We start from the raw sequence: 21921 nt of genomic DNA, 5'->3' as shown, positions 1-21921 counted from the left end.
AGGTTTTCGTTTAAAATTTAAAAATGCAAAATAAACTGCCTTAATGAAAATTTGCATTTTGTTAATGGGGCTGTAGCAGATTAAACCAATTGGCTTTGGATTTCCCAAAGTTGTAAAGCGTTATTTCAAATTCCTTAAAACATCTTTAGGACTAGAATCCCAATTTTACCAATAACTTCAAGTGCAGCTTTTATTGAAAGAATCAGTAAATATTCAATGAAACTGCAGAAAACTAAAATCTGAATTGGACACCAACACTCAGAAGAACAATTTAAATGAAAGTCAGACATATCTCCGACGACCTCGCAAAGTACCAATAACTTCAATAATATCAATTACAAGAACTCTTTTTTTATTCGTAGGTACAATGCCTGGAAATGATTGCTTCTTAAAAACAGACGAGATATAGGAAATTGAAAACCTTTTATAAATTGGATTTTAATAGAGACATAGCAAAGGAAGACACTAATTTTGTTTTATTATCTAAATATTATATAATAGTTTATATATTCAAATTTAAATTTAAATATGTGAATAAAAAAAAATCTTAAATTCGCATTTAAAGCATAGCCGCCGAATTCGCATTTAAAGAGCTGGCGAAGCAACTCTTCCCACATGGATCTTGTTTATGCAAGAGAATCTATTCACAGGAAGTATTTATTAAATTTCTACAAATTTTAATCAATGAAATCGATTTTATCACTAACTGAAAAAGGAGTACAAAGCCATTAACCAAAAAGTTATAAATCTTGAAGAAGCATAATTGCCAAGTTCCCGGGCGGCATCAACGTGTTAGTGAATACAATATTAATATATAAACAGGAAACTAAGCAGCACAAGTCGAATTGAAAAATAAATGACGTTTTAACAGACTTATATTGAAAAGCAGATATTCTAAACTATTTTAGCAAAGAATAATATCAAAATAAGGCGCAAGAATTCCAAATTTTGGAAGATATAACAACTACAAAACAAATTCAGTGCACAAGCTACCATCTAAGAATGGGATATACAGCATGGCATTTATTCAACTGACAAAGGATTTATTTTTAGTATAAAAGGCAAATAGGACAGATATTCAAGTTTCGATTATGCATTTTAGTATCGACTCTCGTGAAACAAAAATTCTTAATTTGCGAACAGATTTAAATTTCGCCATTGCGTAAAATTGAGTGTATAATTTTCTTTAAACTAGTAGTGCAGAAAGCAAACTTGCAATATTTACAAAGCAGAAATATTCTATTTCAAGAATTCTTAAAATTTGAAAAATTAAAAATTAACCATTTTAAATATTTACTTTAAGAGGTTAATCTATATTTCCTCCTCAACTAGAATATGGTCATTTGAAATGAGAGTGATCTTTATTTTTGAAACGGATGTTTAAAAGAGTTAATCCCTTTTTATCGAAACATTTATAAAACCCCACAAAGTGCACTTAATCCATTTAGCCTTTTCATTTTATCGCATTCATTACAATCCATTTCGATTCTAGTAATAAAAAATTTCTCTTCAACCTAGCATATCAATACAGCAGTATAAATATTCAATACCTTAGAGGAAATTTGAATAAGTTCAAATTCATTATACAGCCCAAATTTGCAAGATCGTACTTCAAATGTAAAGGAAGATTTGGAACGCTAAATTTCAAGGGGGTTCAATTTTTTAAAAATCCGAGAAAAGTTTTATAGATGCCAATGCTATGCTAAAGGAAACTAATTGCAACTCTGATTTGAGGACTAAATTGCGATGTTAACTGCATCAGGAAATACCTACTTCAAGTCCGAGAATTATTTGAATTACAATTCTTTCAAAATAAAGTTAAATATCCGAGTACATTGTACCTTCACTAGGGTAAGATGTTTAGAAATTTTAAAACAGCAACATAATCTTGTCATGCTAACGACTTTTATTAAAAGGACTTTCCTCGCTAGAGACTAGCTGAAACCATTGCTAATTAGAATGAATCGAGCATTTACTACCCAGTTTCCTTAAGATTTTCACTTCTACTTAGTAATTCATGTAAATATAACCATATGTTAAGATTCTAGGCGAACAACCAAGTTAACATTAAGTATTTTATGCTGAAAGAAATTTATAAAAATCTAAAGTCAAATACTCCATCTTATGATAAAAAGTGGCTTCTCTTTCAGACATTTTCCAATAATCCTCAACTGACTAGTTGAATATTTGAAGAACTTGACCTCGCTATGCTGCCCCAAACATATGGAGGGAGTCATGAACATTCGCTTAATATTTTGAATACATTTTAATCGGTTGAAAGTTTCAGCCAAGAACAAAACCTTGTTGTTTCCCCTTGTATACCTTGATTGTGCAAAGAAAAGAGCAACGCCATAATTGATATGAAAGAACCAACTGAAGAAATTTCATTTTATTTCAGTAAAAGTTTGCCTCTTATAAAAAAAAAAGAATATTTGGGATTTCTATGCGTTAATAAGCTACCAATTTTGAAGAAAATATTTACCACAAGCTCACAGCTATTGGCATGATTGCTTTGTCGACATTACTGTCCAGTTATTAAGAGGGGAAACAATGCAATTCAACAATTGTACTAAGGGTTTCGTTTTAAACTATTTACAGAACAAGGAAATTTAAATTAGAAGTACAGCTGAAAATTAACGAAAATACTTTCCAAAAATGAGTGATATGGCGGCTATGGGTACAGGAATCAATACTCATGTGCCAGTTACCTTCGTTATAATAGTATCACTCAAGTGTACAAAAAATTCCTATGCCCAGCTATTGTATTACGAAATGAAAATCAGAAAGCCAAAACTAGTTCTTTTCACATTAATAGTTAATAAAACTACACTAAACATTAATTTGTTAAAAATGAAAATGCGTTCAACTTGTTAAGTCTGGGTTCAAAAGTTAAGATCTACATTTTAAAGCTATATTTACCATTTAAAACTGCAACAAGTGGGGATAAACAGGATAAAATAATACAGCTTGAATCAAATATGAATATAGAACACAATTTATTTGCAACAGAATAAACTTACAATAAGTGATCAAATGTTCTAAAATTGTTTATGAAAAGGTTACAAAAAACGCATTCCGAGTGAAACCATGCAAATAATTTAGAGCAATTGTATGTATATTGAAATTCATAAATATACAGTACTACAAACGCATGTAAACATTCGAAAATACACATAGGATACTCGTGTATATAGGAAACTTATTTTCCTAGAGTTGCATCTATAAATCCAGTCTATGAAGTATAAAGGGAAAATAAGTTAAGATATAAATAACATTGACACGAAAGTAGGTCACTGCTGGTAAACTTCGACGTCAAATACATATAATATGAAAGCTTGATGAACTAGAAACAAGGTAAGCAACACAAATTTTTGCAACAGAATGAGACTGATTTACATCAATATTCTAGAAAAGTTTAGCACAAATTATAATATTTGCACAGCTATTAAACATCTAAACTTATGGCTGGGTGATATAACAAACCAAAGACGGGGATGGAAAAACTTTAGATAGGATTATTGCATTCTTTCTAGTTTCGATACTGTATCATAACTGGAACAAAAGGGGTAAATTTCGTCAAAAGTGAAAAATTTATCGCAACTTTAAGAGTATTGAGAGACTTCCGATTGTTCCATAGCTGTCTTGCTGTTCGGAGGATTAAAGCATAAAATAATTCCAGGTCAATAATTTCATTAAAAATTCATTTGATCTGCCTTCAAGAATTGCCAAAAAGGATCGACTTTCGTTGAAGATTCAGATTGCAGATTAATAAAGTAAAAGATTTCATTTGATCTTGATACGATTAAAAGATTACAGTTGTAAAATGCAACAACCAAGTACAGTGAAAACCTGTGTTTAAGAAGCTCAAATAACTTTGATATTTATGCATTATGATGGATCCCAAGAAATAGTGAAAATTGTGTGAAAGAGCACTTCATATGAAAATGTATCATTTAAAATTAATTGATCGTATAAATTTCAATAATTCCTGGAGTTTCATGTCTCAGACAGACTACGTTGCATTTATCTATACAAGAGTATGCTTATGACGTTAAAAAACTATGAAAGACGTTGCAGTGAACTGAAAAATCAAAGATCAACTTGGATAAACTTTATGAAGTCTTTCCAACAATATTCGATCAGAATTTTCTCTTGCAAAGTTGAGGTAATGTCAACTCAAAACTCCATAACTTTAGAATGAACATGGAATTAAGGGTATTGAAACTATGTATACATTTGACATGCTTATGAAATGTCGACATTTGTCTGCCAGATAAATATTGACCTTATCGATTACTTTTTGAAGACACAAAAGTCATCCAAATTGGGCAAAATGTTTAGATATTCTGCATGTTAAAAATTTAGCTCACAATTGGGCATTTTAGTAGGAATATTTGTAGAACCAGTCTAATAAACTTAATTTATTATTCGTTGAGCTGGTCTCCAATGAAAGAAAATTATAAATACCCTTTGAGAGATACAAGAACGATACGCATATTTAAACAAGAAATTCTGAGCTGACGAGTGAGTAAACGTGGAGCTATTGGCGATTCCACTCGACTCAACTTGCTCTATAATGCAACCCTGTCCATCATAAAGAACAAGGACAAGGCTTTCAACATCTAAAAGCCACGACCAAAGTGCCAGAAGTTCAGTGTAAAATTTACTCAATATCAAATCCACCACAAAAAGCAATTTTTTGGCAAATTATATTCAAGCAGTTGAATTTGGCTTAAGAGCCCGCTTCTAGAAGAACCCATGTTTATTAAGATGCACCATAATGCCATTTCTAGAATAAAAATTGAATGCTATCCTCCAACGTAATCCCACAATGACTTCAGAGGTACTTTTAAAAACTCTTGGTCTGCCAGCACTTTAAGCAGAAAATTTGTAATTTAACATAAATGAAACATGAAGTATTTATCCTAGCAACAGAAGATAATTCGAAATTTGCGTTTCGTTATGTTCTAGAAAACAGCGTAATTACGGTTAACATTTAGGCTGCTTATAAAAAGTTGGTCTGGAAAATGGAAATGCAACCATATTGAAATTGGAGACATCTTCAAAGAGTTAAACTCTAACAATAAACCAAAGGCAGAATTTATACACTTATATAGATAAAAACGGAATTTTTATGTGGGAAGTCGCATACAAGATAATTCACACATTTTGATCAAAAATTTCCATTCACCTCACTCGACAAAATCTAAAGTTTTGTATAATTTTTCTCAAAAAGTCAGTACTATAGGTGCAGCATTTGATGTACTGCGCTGATAAATAGGTTTAAGCATTAAATAAAAAGTATTAGTAAAAATAACCCTCAGATGCATAACTACGGCAATGGAAAAATTTTCCTTAATTATATACGAATGCAAGCTTAGCTTTAAATTTTATAATCGTTGTATCGTTGTCGTTTATTTACCTTTGCGTTACTACTCAGACTGTTCGAGATTATATTCACTGGATTCAATAATTGCATGTTGTGGCCATGGACTTTGAAATGCCGATAGTAAGGTAGAAACAAAAATGCGTTGTCAATTCATTTTCTTATAAGCAAAAATGAAAAACATTTTATAGAAGATGCTAGCTTGTTAAATGAAGTTTCAATAGCCTCCATCTTAAAGATTTATGCTACACGAGATATTCCTCGGTGGGAGTATAGAACAAGTCGGGAGAATTTCCCCGAACTGTATTTGCAACAATTCATTTACCTTAACCAAAATACCAGGAAGCTCTAATAATTTAAAAATACTTGGAAATCTGAGGACAAAAGCACCAGTGTTTCTTTTCGACAAGAGCTCGGACTATTTAGGAGATCTATAATTCCAAAGAAGCCGTCATTCAAAAAGACCATTAAACGCTCAAGTCGTAAACTTTTCTAAACACAGAGGAAAATCAGTTTCCAAGATTATTCGAAAAAATAACTTCTACTGGATACTTTCAATGCTTCCACAATCAAGATACTACAACTGGAGTTTCTTTAAATGTTTTCAATGAATCGCTGGAAATTTAAATGAAATTAAGCGATAAAAATGGCAGTCAAGAAATTTGAGCGATTTTAACGCTTTTGAAAGTTTTAAGAACGCATCAGAATTGCCGACTTGGATGACGAATGATCAGTTAATACTGAACTAATGAAGCAAACAAAATTTCAACTAACAAAAATTCGATATTGTTGTTAGATGAAGGCATGAACTTTTATTCAAGTTTGATTCCAATTTTGTACCTGGTATTTTTCAAAAAATCTAGTCATTCTATTTAAATCCTCATTTCTTCCCTTAAGTTATTTTCATTGCATATGCCACTGATTTAAAATAGCAAAAAGCGCACCGATAATTAAGTATTTCAAAACTATACAAATTCCAAAAGAAAGATCTTCTCTGACCAATGTAATTCTGCTACCAAAGGCTTTGAGCAGACAAAGGAGAAACTCCAATTCACAGACTTATTTTAAAAAGATACCGTGAAGTAATCGTCTTTTAAGCAGCAGTTATTTAAGGACATTACTAAGTTTTAGTTCGCACCTGTACCGATTACATTCCGATAAAAGAACATTCGTAAGAAAATTGCATCCTCAAATGGAGGAAGAGGGAATGCTTCGAAGAAAGGAATAAGACGTTTCATTTGAAGCAAACTAAGGAAAAAGAAAAATTGTATTTCATTGAAGGCTGAGATGGTATCAACGAAAAGAGCCATATACTTAAAAAAGTACCAAGCAAATTAATGTACGACTACTTCAAGATTCCAAATTACTAATTTTGGAAATTTGACTATTTCGCTGCAATCAATTGAGCTAGATGCATGTCCGTACATATGAACACCTTAACGGAAGATAAATCAAAAAGATACGTCAACCCTCAAATACTCATTCTTAGAAGACTAACAGTTGATGGGAGGAGAGTTTGGACCATTGCATTCAGTAAATTTTACTTTCATGGCCTTTATTCGAGTATTAGAAAGGCGTTAATAATGTTATCACATTTAGTACTGCTTTTAGACTTCTGTATTTAGAGAATATCACAACAGATGGGGATTTTCCGAGTTTCCTTTATCATTTTATTTCCTCCTTAACCAATAGAACAGAATCTTTTGAAAAACTACATCCGAATCTGAAGAGATTTATTCAACCTAGCATTTTAAAACTGAAATTCAGCATTCTCATTAAAATTTAGTGAATCAAACACCTTAAATGTGTTAAGATAACCGAATGAAAGGATGGTTTCTTCCCCCCCCCCTCCGCGTTAAATATTTACTCTATCAGTTGAATGCCCAGTTATAAAATGCGTAAGAATTAACGACATAATTTAAAAAATGCATACGAAAGACATTTACAGTGTAAAATATTTTTATTATCCAAATAATCTGGCATTTAAAATTTTAAGTATTTCATTTCTGCGTGATAAAATAAAAATAAATCTTGTAGGAATAAAAAAATTAAACTAATTCAAGAATATGCGGATGTAAAATATGTTTAGGGATTTACTTAAGACAGTAGCTTCAAACAAGAGCATTTTGGTAGCGGCGAATCTTTTACTCGTTTTCTTGTACCTACATGATATTTGCTCTAATTCTTAATTCATTCACATTTAATCAAACGCAATTTGAAACAAGCTAGGAACTTCGACAAAATGTATATTTCTTAATATTATTTCTGAATTATGTTCTTTAAAAGCAGATATTCCTACAATAACTGCGATTAGATTAGAATATAATTTGTTGTAAATCTTAAAGGACTAATGATTATCATTGTATTAACAGAATCGAAATCAGCTTCTGTCTTTCTACTATTGATAATTGGCAAAGCATTATGCAAATATTGCCTTCTATCCTAACGAATAGTTGAAATCAAACTACTGCAATTTAAATTTTTTCCACTGCCAAGGAAAGTTTTAGAACAGGGTTTAAAAATGTGGTACATAAGATTTCATAACGCTAAGAATTTTCAAAAAGGATCATGTATTACCTGAAAAGTTAACAATTTGGAAAAGTTCATAAACAAGGACCAGGTAGATGTTACAAGTTATATTCATATTATCAAACACTTTAAATGTATAAAATCCAAATATTTTATGTATGAAGTTGCGAAAGGTGTTAACTAACGCTTTTTGTTGCGATTTTTATACATTTTTCCGAATTCAGACTACAAATTTCGTAATGGCAATTTAAGGCCAAGACGCTTTAGAGCACTTTGTGCTGTAAAAAGATGACACAGTACAGAACGTCGTGAAGGTACTAGTCTGAATGTGCTTAGTGGAGACTCCAGTTTTATTAACAATGATATTCACGATTCCATAAAAAAAATAATGTCCGAGATATAGAATTTTATCAATTATTTTTACCTATGTATTATTCATTTGAGGGAGAAATCCTGCAGAACTGAATTATTTCTCATTTTCCACTTTCATGTCTGTATGAAGTGTGAAAACGGTGCTTGCATTGTTTTCTGAGCCAGCATTTCTAAGCTTTCCATGAATAGTAGAATCTTCCATCGCACTTCAAGGCATGCAGCAGTGATCAGTGGAGCATGCGATACCAAGCCTAATAAGCTCGTTCATGGAGCTTATTATTGCATCAGTGTTTGAAAGACAGTATCTTTTGGAGAGGAACACATGACCCAATACGACTCGTATGTCCATAAGACTTTTCACATACTCTCCATAATGGTCAGACATTCTCTATAAAGAAAGGTATCAAAAGCTTCCCGTAATGATCTTCCATCAAAGATGATTTCTTAAATTTTGAGAAACCTACGGATGAACTCTCTAGCAAAGCTAATTGTTAGGCTTCGGGTAGAAAGGACTTCACCACTCACACCGTGGACTAGGACTTCACCACTCACACCGTGGACTAGGACTTCATCTTTCGCGCCTTAATGTAAGATTTAAGAGTACTATAAAAACATTTAAAATTTTAGAGAACAAACTTTGTAATGAAGGGCAATTAGAGGAAAAGATTTATAAGTTCCTTTATAAAGTAAAAAGGAAACCTGACCAGTATGGAGTAGAGTATGAAATTAAAAGCTTAATAGACACCCGAGCTGTGTTAGACCATATATCCATCTTCAAAAGTTAGTATTTCGAATACTAATGCAATACTTGGCACCATAAATGAGCCTGTTAGACTTGGCATGACATTTTCCAGTGATCACTATTGCATGCTTGAAGTAAGATGGAAGATTCTACCGCGCATGGAACGCTTATTGCTGCTTGTTCAGAAAACGATACATGCAGTTTTGGGTTAGTATTGTTCACATTACAAACAGACAACGCGGAGAAGGAAAATGAGTAAATTCAACTATGCAGATTCTCTCAGAAATGAGAAACATAGCGATGAAAGCAATGAATAGAAATCTTTTAGAATGCAATCATTTAAACATCATAACTGTTAATAAAAGCTAATAAGATTTACGAGTGACTTACGGCCTATTCCTCTTCAAACATTTTCAACCATATATAAATGCTTTTATTCATAAAAACTATAAGCTGTCATTAGTAAAGTTGGGAAGTTGTATAAACCAAATTATCGTTACAAATGACTTTCCGAATTTTCTAACAAATTTTTGCGGGACCTTCAAATTGTCCTCATGGTTTTGATGAAGGAGTAAACTGTGTATGGACATCCGTTATGTACATTGACAAGGGAAATTTTTCCTACGAATTTTCATTGGTTTGGTTTCCTGAACTTAAGTTTATAACTAGTTCACATTTTTGATTATGATCTAAAAGAACTGGGGGGGGGGGGTCTTTCTAGGCTTTCCAGGAAAGCATTCTTCCATTCGATCGCTTGATTTTTTCCTTTTCAGTTCTATTTAATTTTTAAGTTTATAACTTTATGCCACAAATCAAATATCGCTTCAATTTAAATCACTCAAAAGTATTATATTGCACCATTGCTTCAAATTGCAATAATGAATTTGCAGGAGAATATCGGCAAGTCTAAGACCGGATAGTTGAGGTGTTTAACTTTTTTGTAGGGTACTTCTAGTCTGGAACAGCAAAGACTGATTTATATTCACTTGCACGACTATAACTTCTAATTTGGATCATAAGCATTAACTTCTAATTGGTTGAACTACTCAAAAGAAAAGGGAATTTCGTATAAAGCTGACAGATGAAGTAGAATGAACTAAAGAGTAGATAAATATATCCAAAAAAAGTGCAAATCTGTGATTTCAATCATCATTAGAAGTCAGTAGTAGAATTCCGCGCACTTTAGAAAGTTTTGTTTCAGTAAATTTAATGATTTTTCACTGACCAATTTTCAATATCTGTTACTCACAACCAGGAAGTGTGAAGTGAGAGCAGTTCTTTGTTTCTCAACCAGTTTACTTTCTTAAAAAAAAAAAAAAAAAATCGAGGAAGTAATGCACCGAGTGGAGGAATTCCGTCCATGGGGTTTAGAGCTGAAATGTTCTGAAAACTCTGTTCTTTAGAAACTCTATAAACATAAATGTAAATATTGTTCTAACTTGATTTAAAATTCGCACGTTTTATTAAAATAAAGAACAAATTAAAATAACGAACTTTAATCAACAAATTTAAGATAATAAAGCCAAAGTTTACATAACTTTCACACCCGCAGTAATCTTTACAAGTCTTATCAAGTCAAATATAATAACTGAACTTATTACCATCTTTGAAATTTTCAAATATTCGATTCCTGCAATATTGAAAGCACAAACCATTTCGGAGTTGTTTACACTTTGCCAGGGTTCTAAGACGCCGAACTGTTTGGCCCTTTTTTGTCTGAATACTTTCACAGGCTCTTGTACCATTGTTATTCGGTTTTCTCTAAAATGCATGTTCGGTTTTCGATTAATTTGTAATTTTCAAAGTTGTCTTTGAGTTTTTCTTAGTTAAAATAATCGACACAATTTATGTTCGTTTTTTTTTTTTTTTTTTTTTTAATGATTTAGACAGATAGTATTTAAGAAATAAGCGTCAACCATTTCATACCGGATATTTTTCTGCATTCATTTATCCTCATTCAAATCATTCTGAATAATCAACCTTTAGCCGATTGGACTGATTATTCCCAATTAGACCACGTGTCAGAATACGGTCAATTTTTGTTTCTATTCTGTGGCTAATTACGATGGATAGACAAAATAAGTGATCTGGGCATCATTACAAGCGACTCAAAAGTATAAAGAAATTAACAAAGCTTTCTTTTTATTTTCTTCATAGCTCTTTAAAAAATAGTCCAAACCAAAGCTGAGAGAAATTAACAGCATACAGTAGAGTCTTTTGTTGCAATCAAAACTTGGATCCTGGTTTGATTAATTTTTTTAGGTAGGCTTTTATTTCTCGATTCAAATTTATTCATACCATTCAAAGAAACCAATAAAAGGGTCCAGTCTCATTTTTCAAAATTATAAAAATAAATATATTAAACAAATTTTCAGCCCGCACTTTTTAAAATTCATTCTAATTATGTGTGAAGAAGAAGAAGAAGGGAGAACTACAAGCAAGTTTTCTGGAGACTACAGCAACTAACTAATGTTATTTAATGTTATGATGGCCCTCGCACTTCCCAAGGTCCCCTTATAGATTTAATTTATTCTCTTGAAGGGAAAATTATTCACGAAAAATGCAATTTCGATAACAACACGGAATGATGGTCGAAAATACGCATTTAGTTTTATTATAGTATATGGCCGCAAAGGGGATGAAACCTGTTTAACTTACATATATTAATTCACGATTTCATCCTACCAAGCTATTCTGGCGTACTCTTTAAAAGGGGGTAAAAATATTTGTGCTAAACACAAGTACGATTAAAAATAAACAAGTAATTAATATCTATTACGTGATATACTTCAGAGTCTTGCTAGTGCTTCTAGTTCTCCAGTCTGTCATGGATATAGCTTAAAAATTGCGTGTTTAAATCCAGCAAGTGATTCACGCCTCTTTTTGTCTAGGTTCTAATGAGTTCATGTTCATTACACAATATCCTTTTCACACCGATCGTGTGACTTTTCGGAATACATATTTACGCGTAAAGAAAGAGAAAAAAAAATGCGAAGGGAAACTTTGATAAATAACGGGTAGCGCTGCAACCTGCTAAAATTTGTTGTATACCGAATTGCGCTTGAGGGTCATTTTATTTTAATGTTTTCTCCTAGTATAATTATTCGTATATTAGTTCTTTTTACAAATAATTATATAGCTAGATACAATCCGTAAGTTGCGTTGTGTAAAAATAGCTCTACAGGTTATTAGATCTAGAACTATTAAATTTGGTAAGTAGTTATTTCTTGGGTAGTAGATACTCACTGAGAAAGGACTTCACCTCCTCAAGTAAAATAAAAAAAAAAAAAAAAATGCAAAGGCAATATTACAAATATTACCATGCTATGATGTTTTGAACTACAGTTTTCAACCTCCTTTAAATTTTGGATCCAGGAGTACTTTATTAAGATGCCTAATTGCTCAGTTGAATATCTTTTAAATAGGCCATTTTCCACACGCACTTCATTAAAATCAAGATATATAAAGCTTGCTAGACAGGCACAACATCTTCCCTTGCTAATAAATAATAATAATAAAAAAAAAAATAAAAAACACTTGTCACTTTCAGACAAATTGCTATGAAAAATACTAGTGTTTTGCTGGGAGTAACGAATCAAATTCACTTTTTTGATGGAATAGTTTATTTTTTGTTAATGCAGAATTTTTCTGAAAGTTATGGCTTCAAAAAGTCAAGGGGAAAAAAAACGAGCGGTTACTGTGAGCAAATAAATAAAAAATTAAATCAATAAAGAAAAGCAGTTCGTTTCAAAGGAATTTTTTTTTAATGGAGTAGTAAAGCATTGGTATATTATATGCTATAAAATTATACATGTTGTAGTAATTATGCTATAAGTAGGTATATTATATATGTTAATAGGCAAATCCTCTTTTAACAGAATTTAGAATAAAAATATATATAAATATATTAAAATAAATATATATATAAATAAATTTAAAAATGAAAAATTCCATATCAATTATATAATTCAAGATAAATGAGTTATATGTCAAATCTTGTTCATGAGGTACTATATTATACTTTTATTATAATAAATAAAGAAAATAAAGAGCTGATTATGAAAATACGAGGCCAAGTTGTTTTCAAGATAATGCCTACAAAAGTATTTTAAAGAAATTCAATGATTTTGATTTTTTTGACAGCTCAATGTTTATTTCTTCAATTTATACGAGGATACCAACAAGAACAAATTGGCAATTAAATTGTCGCATCGTATTCAAATAATTTTGAAAAGCTCCTTGTTTATTTGAAAAAAGGGCAACTAAAGAATGAAATAATATCATTAATACCAAAATTTGAATTTTGTTAGTAAAATCTAATTCTTAAGAAGTCTTTTAACATTTGAGGGTGTTTTTTTTAAATTGAGTGTCTTTTTTAAAAAAAATTCATCACATAAGACAGAAAGTACATAAATTTGTCACATAATCCAATTCTTATTGCGGTTAAGAAAAATTAAAAAAAAACACCTTAAAATATTTTTTTCTTCATTGATTAAACAAAAGCACATTTCCTCCTACATTCTGTAAGGTAATCTGAACTAGTTTTTTCAGTTACTCTTAAAATATTTCAGGAAACCTCAAAATCCATTTTCCCTTTTTATTTCATAAAAGATCAAGAAACAAATTGAATCTAAACATGCATTTAATAACATATTATTTTCTAATAGTAATGCTCTCAAAATGTTCAGTTAAACACATTAATTATGCAATTATGTCATATCAGAAATATTGTGTTTCAGTGGATATATAAACACATACAAAATAAAATATACACGACAAAAAAAATTGCTGCATTATGTCACACAATAACAAAAATTATATCACAGAAAATTCTTTAAAACACAATTTATTCCTAGCATAACTATAGTAAAATTTTTTTACATTGTACTACAATGTTGGTCAAAAATAAAGGGCAAGCCAATTAGATTCACTTTCAACCACATAATAAACAAAACTGAAGGGAGGAAATAAACAAAGCAGCGGCGATACAAAAACCGCATGCATTTATTTCAAAATTAAAAACAAATCAGGAAAATAACAAACAAGACATGTATTATAACAAATTTGAATATTTTACAATATGGAACAATATATATTTTACATTAAAAAGTATTAAGCCAAAATATCTCACTAAAACTACAACGAAAGAAGTTTAAAAAAATACCACACCACAAGAAACTAATTATCACTACATGGATATTCTTGGCGTGTATATTGTATAAATAATAATCACACATATTTACTGCATATCGTTTTTTACACATAAATAAGGAAGTTTCGAAGGTTAATTAATTAATGCATATCAAATAATTTCCAAACAGCACATTTACATTCATAATAATAATCTAAATAAAAAATATTCTCATATAAACACACATAGTTACTTCAGACATTTGAAACAAAACAGTAATTTTCAAATTATAAATTATTTTTAATCTAAAAAAACTAAACATATATTTTGCAATAATTAAAATTATTTTAATTTAATAATTATTCTTCTCTTATTAATATTTAAATCCATCACCAAAGATATTTTAAAAATCATGCTGTATGTTTGAAGAACATTAGACAGATATGTTTACTTGCACATTATCCTCAAAGCTGTTTCAGCCACAAGAACATAAACAAGAGAATCTCTTCCAAAAAATCTAGTTAAATATCAATTGAAATATTTATTAAGAAACCTAATCCCAAGATTCCCAAGTAAGGAAGTAAAACACACTAAACACTAAAAATTAATATAAAATTACACCAAAAGACAATGAGAATACTGCATTCTGAGAGTATATTTTATATACATTGAGCACTAACAAGAGTATAAGATTTTTTAAAAATGCATTTTGTTATCACATAAGAAAATGCATAGTAATTCACAAAAACCTAAGAAATTCATTATTAAGCAACAACATCAAATAAAAGGTTTCATTTCAAATATGTTCAGAATTGTCTTATGAATACATTTTAATGATATACAACTGAGAAAATAAGATGATGTAATTACAGTTTACAGTACAATAATAAAAAACAATTATGAACAACATTAATTCCATTAATTATCCAGAACTCAAGAGCATTAATAAAATATCTTTGGTTATGTTTCCAATAGAAACAGGACGAAATTATCAATGTCACACATACAAATGAATTAAAGTGTTTTTACTTCAGTACACTCGAATATAAGTTTTTGTGCACCTTTTATATTATTATAAATGTCAGTGCAAAATTACTTTGTTTCTTTCTTAATACTTGAAAGTCCATCTCAGCAAATATTTTAAAAAGAGTAAATACAATTTAAAATAAAAAAATATGAATTGAAACGACAACTATTTGTTTTTCATATGATTTAAGCAATTCATTTTTTAAAAAATAATAGTGAGTGATTGTAATTAAAACAGAATCGACTCAGACCAATTAGCCCTTCCGATGGATGTATTTCGCAAAAATTTGGCATATAGATTACAAGAACCAAGAGAAAAAGAAATCTGCAATAATAATAATAAATCAAATTTCGACTTTAAAAACGGTGTTTTTATGTGAATCAGAAAATCTTTAAAATACGAGTAAATCATTCTTTAATATGCTTTTAAAAAACGAGATGTCAAACCTGACAATCCATAAATTGTATCAGAAAAAGTTTAATTGCTCTGTGAGAAAATTAACGTTTTAAATGCTTATGAAAAGGGTCTATGTCTATGAAATGTTTGAAAAAGAAGTTTATTAGATTTGCAGAGACTGCACAGTTTTGTGCATTGAAGATGACGGAAACTCATTTCAAATGAAAGAGTGAAGTCTTTGCTGTTATGGTTATCAGAGTGAGTGACCTGTTCCCGATATTCTTCCGCAAATACTTGTTTTCCGGAATTGAATCCCTATGATTTTTCATTGTGAAGATTCTTGAAAAACTGTAATGATGAAAGAACTGACACTGCCTTAATTGAAAGCTACTGTGAACACCATCTTGCTGCGATTCGGAAGGACTCTCTTAGCGCTACCATGAAATGCAATGCGCTTTGAAATGCCAGCGGTGCAAACTGTTAAGGCACAGAGCAAACATTAAAACTAAATAGTGATAACATTTTTGAAATTTCTTTAAACACATTTTCACATATTGATCAAAATTTGAACGATTTTTACTGTCGTTCTTTAGATCTCTTTTTTCAATTATCTGTATAAAGAATATAAGAAATCTCAACGAAATACATCAACAGAAAGGCCTCTACATAGGTCTAAGAAAGGTCACATTAATGAAAATCACTTCAAACTTCAAGGAAATTCTTCCGCCTTTTGAGCAAAAAATAGTATCTCTACCACATAACTGTTTCGGACTAAAGACAAAAAGGGGGTGGGGGGCAATTAGTAGTAATTAAGTACAATAATTAAGTTAAAAGAGTTTAAAAGCATTCACCAGTTTCAAAATATTAAGCATAATAATAATCAATTTAATTTATATTTGCTGTTGTTGTTTGAAGAAAACTTATTAGTAGCTGCAAAAATTAAATGGTCATTGTGAAAAAGTATTTATTTGACAATGGTAACAAATAAAAAATTTAGAATCTTATCATTTCTAACGATAAACCAACGAGAATTTGATCTTTGTACGGATTAATTCCAAAATTAACTTCCAAAGAGCAAAACAAAAATTAAACATTCGTTCTCAGATGTTGCAGTTATGGGGAAAAAATAAATAAAGTGATTGTTGCATCACTATAGTCAGTCATAGCTCAAGCTGAAAATATGTAGAAAAATAAGAGTGACCATATCACAGATGAATAATGTAATATGTATTCTTAAGCGGTTGGCTCAGGCTACAAATCTATAAGAAAGTGTACAATGAAAGCTAATTTTGAATTTGAAGTTTCGTTATGCAAAATATTGATAACTGGAATTTAAAGTCAAATTCTGTATTCAAATATCAACTACTTTTAAATGAAATGTTATCACATTTAGCATTATTTAATTAATCTGGTACCATCAACTTTCATTACTACCGACTGTTATAATTTAGATTAGTTCTTTCATTTCAGAATACTGAATGAACATTTTTATTTCTTAAATGTGTGTACATATGAAATAAAGTAAAACCAGATTATTTTGATTACACTATTTGTGGTTCTGGATTTCTTTTTGATCCCGTTCATGTTTTTATAATGATCACACTTTTTTTCCTTCTCCCAAATACAGAAAATTTAATACCGACCAGAAATTTTTCTTCCTCTAATTTCGGATGCACATACAGACTATAGACCAGTAATAATTTTTTTTCAAAAGATAAAAAAGTAGAATTAATATACTTTAAATATACTTATGTATAATGCTTCCTTCAGAGAAGGATAGTTTCATATAATCAAATCACCTATTTAAATCCAAATAATACTTTCTAAAACATTTAAATATTTGAGATAGTTTTGCTTGATATTCAGCAAACGACTGTGTTAGTAGAGAACTTCGGAGCTTAATTCATGATGATAAATAAAAGATTCAGCTAATGCGATCCACCAATGTGAGATTCAAACAAAAAGAAGAATTAAAGAAGAATTAAAATTAAGGCAAAGATGTAGTTTCTTATATTCTAGAAAATGTCTTCTTCCATAACTAAAATAACGCAGCATGGAAGTATATTATTATTGTAAAGTATTATTATTTTCATTACTTTTAAATAGAAAAAGAATATAATGAATTAACCTAAAAAAAAATAGGAATTGCAGAAGTTAAAACAGACAGAAACTAAATGAAAGAAAACATTTATAGTAAATATAAAAATCGGTTTAGGAGTTTTACTATTCATTTGCTCAACGTATTTAAGTGAAAAATACATTTTGTACATTACGAAGGAATTTTAAAAAATAAGCTTGGATAAAGGAAGAAATCATACAAAATATCTGCAATCTCCATCTTACTTTTTATAATAAAAATATGGTTATGCAATATGAATTCAATTTAAAAGGGGAAATAATTTTGAGAAATTTGATGAAGCTGCTAAAATAAAAGAAAATTGTTTTAATCGAAGAAAGTGGAACAGGGAAATAATAATAAAAAAAAAAGAACATTTAAGAACACAAAAATCTTCTTTTTTCATTTCATATCATATCACACACACACACACACGCTTAATAGTAGCATTGTTTAAGAAGACAAATGTTCTTTTTTCATTTCATATCATATCACACACACGCGCTTAATAGTAGCAGTGTTTCAAGATGATTTCAGATCAAAATAAATATCGGGTAAAAGACCGTAACTGACAAGAGATAGGAGAATGAAGAAATAAAACTCATAAGTAGCAAATAGCACTTTCATACATTTACTTTTGTAAGCAGATATTCACCATTCACTTCACGATGTTGTGATAAGGAGTCAACTCACAATATGAAATAATCTCACACGATATGCCAGCCATATTTACAATATATTAATGCCTTTTTGGGACACATTCCAATTATTTCTATACACTTTATATATTGCATAACTTTGGATAAGTTATTCTTAGCAATGCTATGTTGAATGCTCTGGTGAAAAGAAAAAATGATAGCACAGTAATTTATTCTTTTTCCGTATCAAAATCTTCCCTTCAAGAAAATTTCCTTAATAATACGAATATGTCCGTCTCTTACGCAGGAGTGATTTGCATATAATATAAAAGACTATACGGGCAAATTAAGTTAGCTGGGAGACTTCTGAAATCATTATACATGCATGTACGTTGATTTCGACAAGTCACTCACTACATTTCAAAATATAACTTCAGATGCTTTCACACATTTCAACAATGTTTTTACTAACAACTATTGATGCATTATTATTTATTATTAACTAAATTAATCTGTTTGAATAATTAAGTGTACAGAATTCAGTAATTTTAAATTTATGCATACAAATCGCGTTTGCAGCATATTTACCCATTATAATATATAATAGTAAACAATGTTTCAATTACAATATATGCATGTTTCATTTACAATGAAAGATTGTAATTATGCCATTTTGTTGCTGGAATTAAAAAATAAATTTTTTTTAAGATCAGTATTACACAATATAAATATAAATTGGTATCAATGCTTTTATGTATCATTTACAAATGAAAATCCAAGATCAAAGTAAAAAAAAATTGTAACGATTTTTTAAGAACTTGATAAATACAAATGTGCCAGTTTAATAGCAGATACTGTATTTAAATAATGAAATATTTATTTCAAATCGGAATTTAATTATAAAATGAGTAGTTTTATTTTCGAAATTGCTTATTATTGCTGAATTTACGGAAAAACACCGGACAGCCAAGTTGTTAAAACTTTCCACAAACGCGATCCCAGTAATTTGAAATTTGGCGTATAATTTCTCTTTCCATTAAAAGAAGACAACAAATAACAAAATCTAAACAACAACAAGACAACATCTAAACAAAAAATAAAAATTCACAGAAAACAAGACTTGCACAGATACAACAGATCGAACGCAAGACAGCAAATGAATAGAAAAAATTATGCTAGCTTCAGGTAGCGTTTCTGAGTTAAAACTATCGTTGTTGGCCTTTTTACTTCATAACGATTTGATTGGAAAAATATTCCATTGATGGCCTGGTAATATTTTCGCCCTCATAGTGACATATTTGAGTCACAGGCGTTTTTAAAATAATTTTTATTTTAGTTTATAGACGGATTTTAATTTCCGAGTAAATTTTTGAAGAAAGCTTACTTTATTGGAATTCAGTCAGAAGTTCATTTCAGCTCCTGCCCCTAACATTATAAATTATTATAATTACTTAGGACTGTTTAGCATTCTGTATAAAACATGAAATTTGTCAACCATAATCAGAAAAGTGTTTAAGGTTCGGAGAAACGATAAAGTAGGGAGAGCCAGTCTACTTTAGAGCAAGCAATACGACAAATGCAAATACAAATATGCAAAAAAAAACAAAAGAAAAAAAAAACATACAGTTTCCATTTATAACATACCACATCAGCAGTTTCTGTTTATAGTAATTTAAAAAAAAAAAAATGCATATTCTTATTTTTCGAAATGGTTCTGAAGTTGAGAAAACAAGAGAGAATGACAAGAAAGAGACATTCCTACTTAAGAAGTGCATCGGAAAACTGTAATCGTTTCAGTCTTTCATTTAAAGAATAATGATTTGTTATAGATAAAATTTGTATCCGCAATTCTGATGCATGAAATGAGTAAAAAAAAAAAAAAAAAAGTAGTTTAAAATATTAAAATCTTTTAAGAAAATATTACCATCTATTTAAGGATTGTTGTTCTAACTTTCAGTATAATAATATATCGAATAAATCTAAAATAAACAGAAAATAAAAAGAGTACCACATCTATATATATAGATGGAGGGAAAATTTCAACTAAACTTAAACTCTAAATAAACTTTCTTTAAAGGAAGTTCATTAAGTAAATTTTTTAAAGTAGAAATACACAATCCGAAAATTGCTCACTTCGGTGGTAAATTAAGAGGTATTGAGTAACCAACTAAAAAGTTTGGAGCGATTCTGCATTTCTAAAATTTATTTGAGTTTCCATTCCATTTGATTTTAAGATATGGTGTGAGCGTGTTTTTTAGAAATCAGAGAAGAACGTGAAATCTTCTACTTTCGGCAAGCTAAATGAGTAATCTAAACCACAGTCTAATATGTTGGAAAGCTCCACTGCAATGCACGGTGGGCATATCCCTTAATGACCTGTACCTTCAGACTGTTGTCATAAGTAATTTGTATTCTTTATATTGGTATGTGTCAGTTAAATATGTATCCTCAGTAGCAACATGTTTAAACATTCCTTTTACCATAAAACTAGTATTATATCATATTTCACATTCTGCCTGAACCCATTTAAAGTCCAGTCCTGTAAATAGACTTAACAGATGTAAAATCGGAAACATGTAGTTGGTCGGAATTACACCAATACCGCCGTCCCGAAGCAGCAAATACCATCCAATCGCTGCCATATTATGTTCCAGCATTTACTAATATTTCACAGAAAGGCTGGACCACCCCAGGCGAATAGAGCAGCAACAGGTTTTAGGTTTACCATTGAAAACGTTAAAAACCCAATTTTGAAAGCACATTAGTTTAGTTATATTTACGTTCAATTTTAAAGCAATGCGTGAGCTGGTTTAGGCTGGACATAGTAATTTTGAATCATAGTCAGATGACGAGATGTCACTCCCTCTCCAAATTTCTACATCACACCAGGAGGACATCTGATTCAGACGCATCAACGGTTACTCTGCTCAGAAAATAGTAGTGCAGCAAAAATATTTGTCAAGAAATTACAGTTAAAAAAAATCTACTTTATCCTCAAAAGGCCCCTTTAATTTCAAAGCCAAATATGAAGTTTGTTGCCACTTAAACATATTAAAAAACCAGTTATGACATAAATTCTTTGTATTTTTGTTAAAAGAAAATTATGCAAATGACGAAGTGACTTAGCAGATAAACGTATAAGAGCTTTCATCTCTACACAACTTTCGTCTTCGATTAGTAAGCTTGATAATATGCGCCTAAAATGAATATAAAATAAGATGAGCAATAAATGAACCGTAACGTTCATCATTTTTATATGCAATAATCCCTAATAAAAATTAATCTGAATAATATTTTAGAAAATTATCTTTCTTTCGGAGAGTTACCTCTAAGACATGAAGACGAATAATATTTAAAAAAGAATCAAATGTGCTTCTGTCCAGACAGCAAGAATTGAAACAAAACTCGCAAACGGCTATTGAAAGAGAAAAGGGATGGATTTGTTAAAATAAAGCAACGGACTTCGGATTAGAAAAAAAAAAAAAAAATTATTGCATTCCAAACCGGAGATGGTTTGCTTCTAAATTCAAAGGGAGAAAGAGTTGCTCCTGGTCTTAAGATTAAATCATTAAACTCAAAACGAT

The sequence above is a fragment of the Argiope bruennichi genome, chromosome X1, assembly GCF_947563725.1.
Source record: "Argiope bruennichi chromosome X1, qqArgBrue1.1, whole genome shotgun sequence".
Taxonomy (NCBI): Eukaryota; Metazoa; Arthropoda; class Arachnida; order Araneae; family Araneidae; genus Argiope; species Argiope bruennichi.
Note: the sequence above shows the minus strand (reverse complement) of the source record.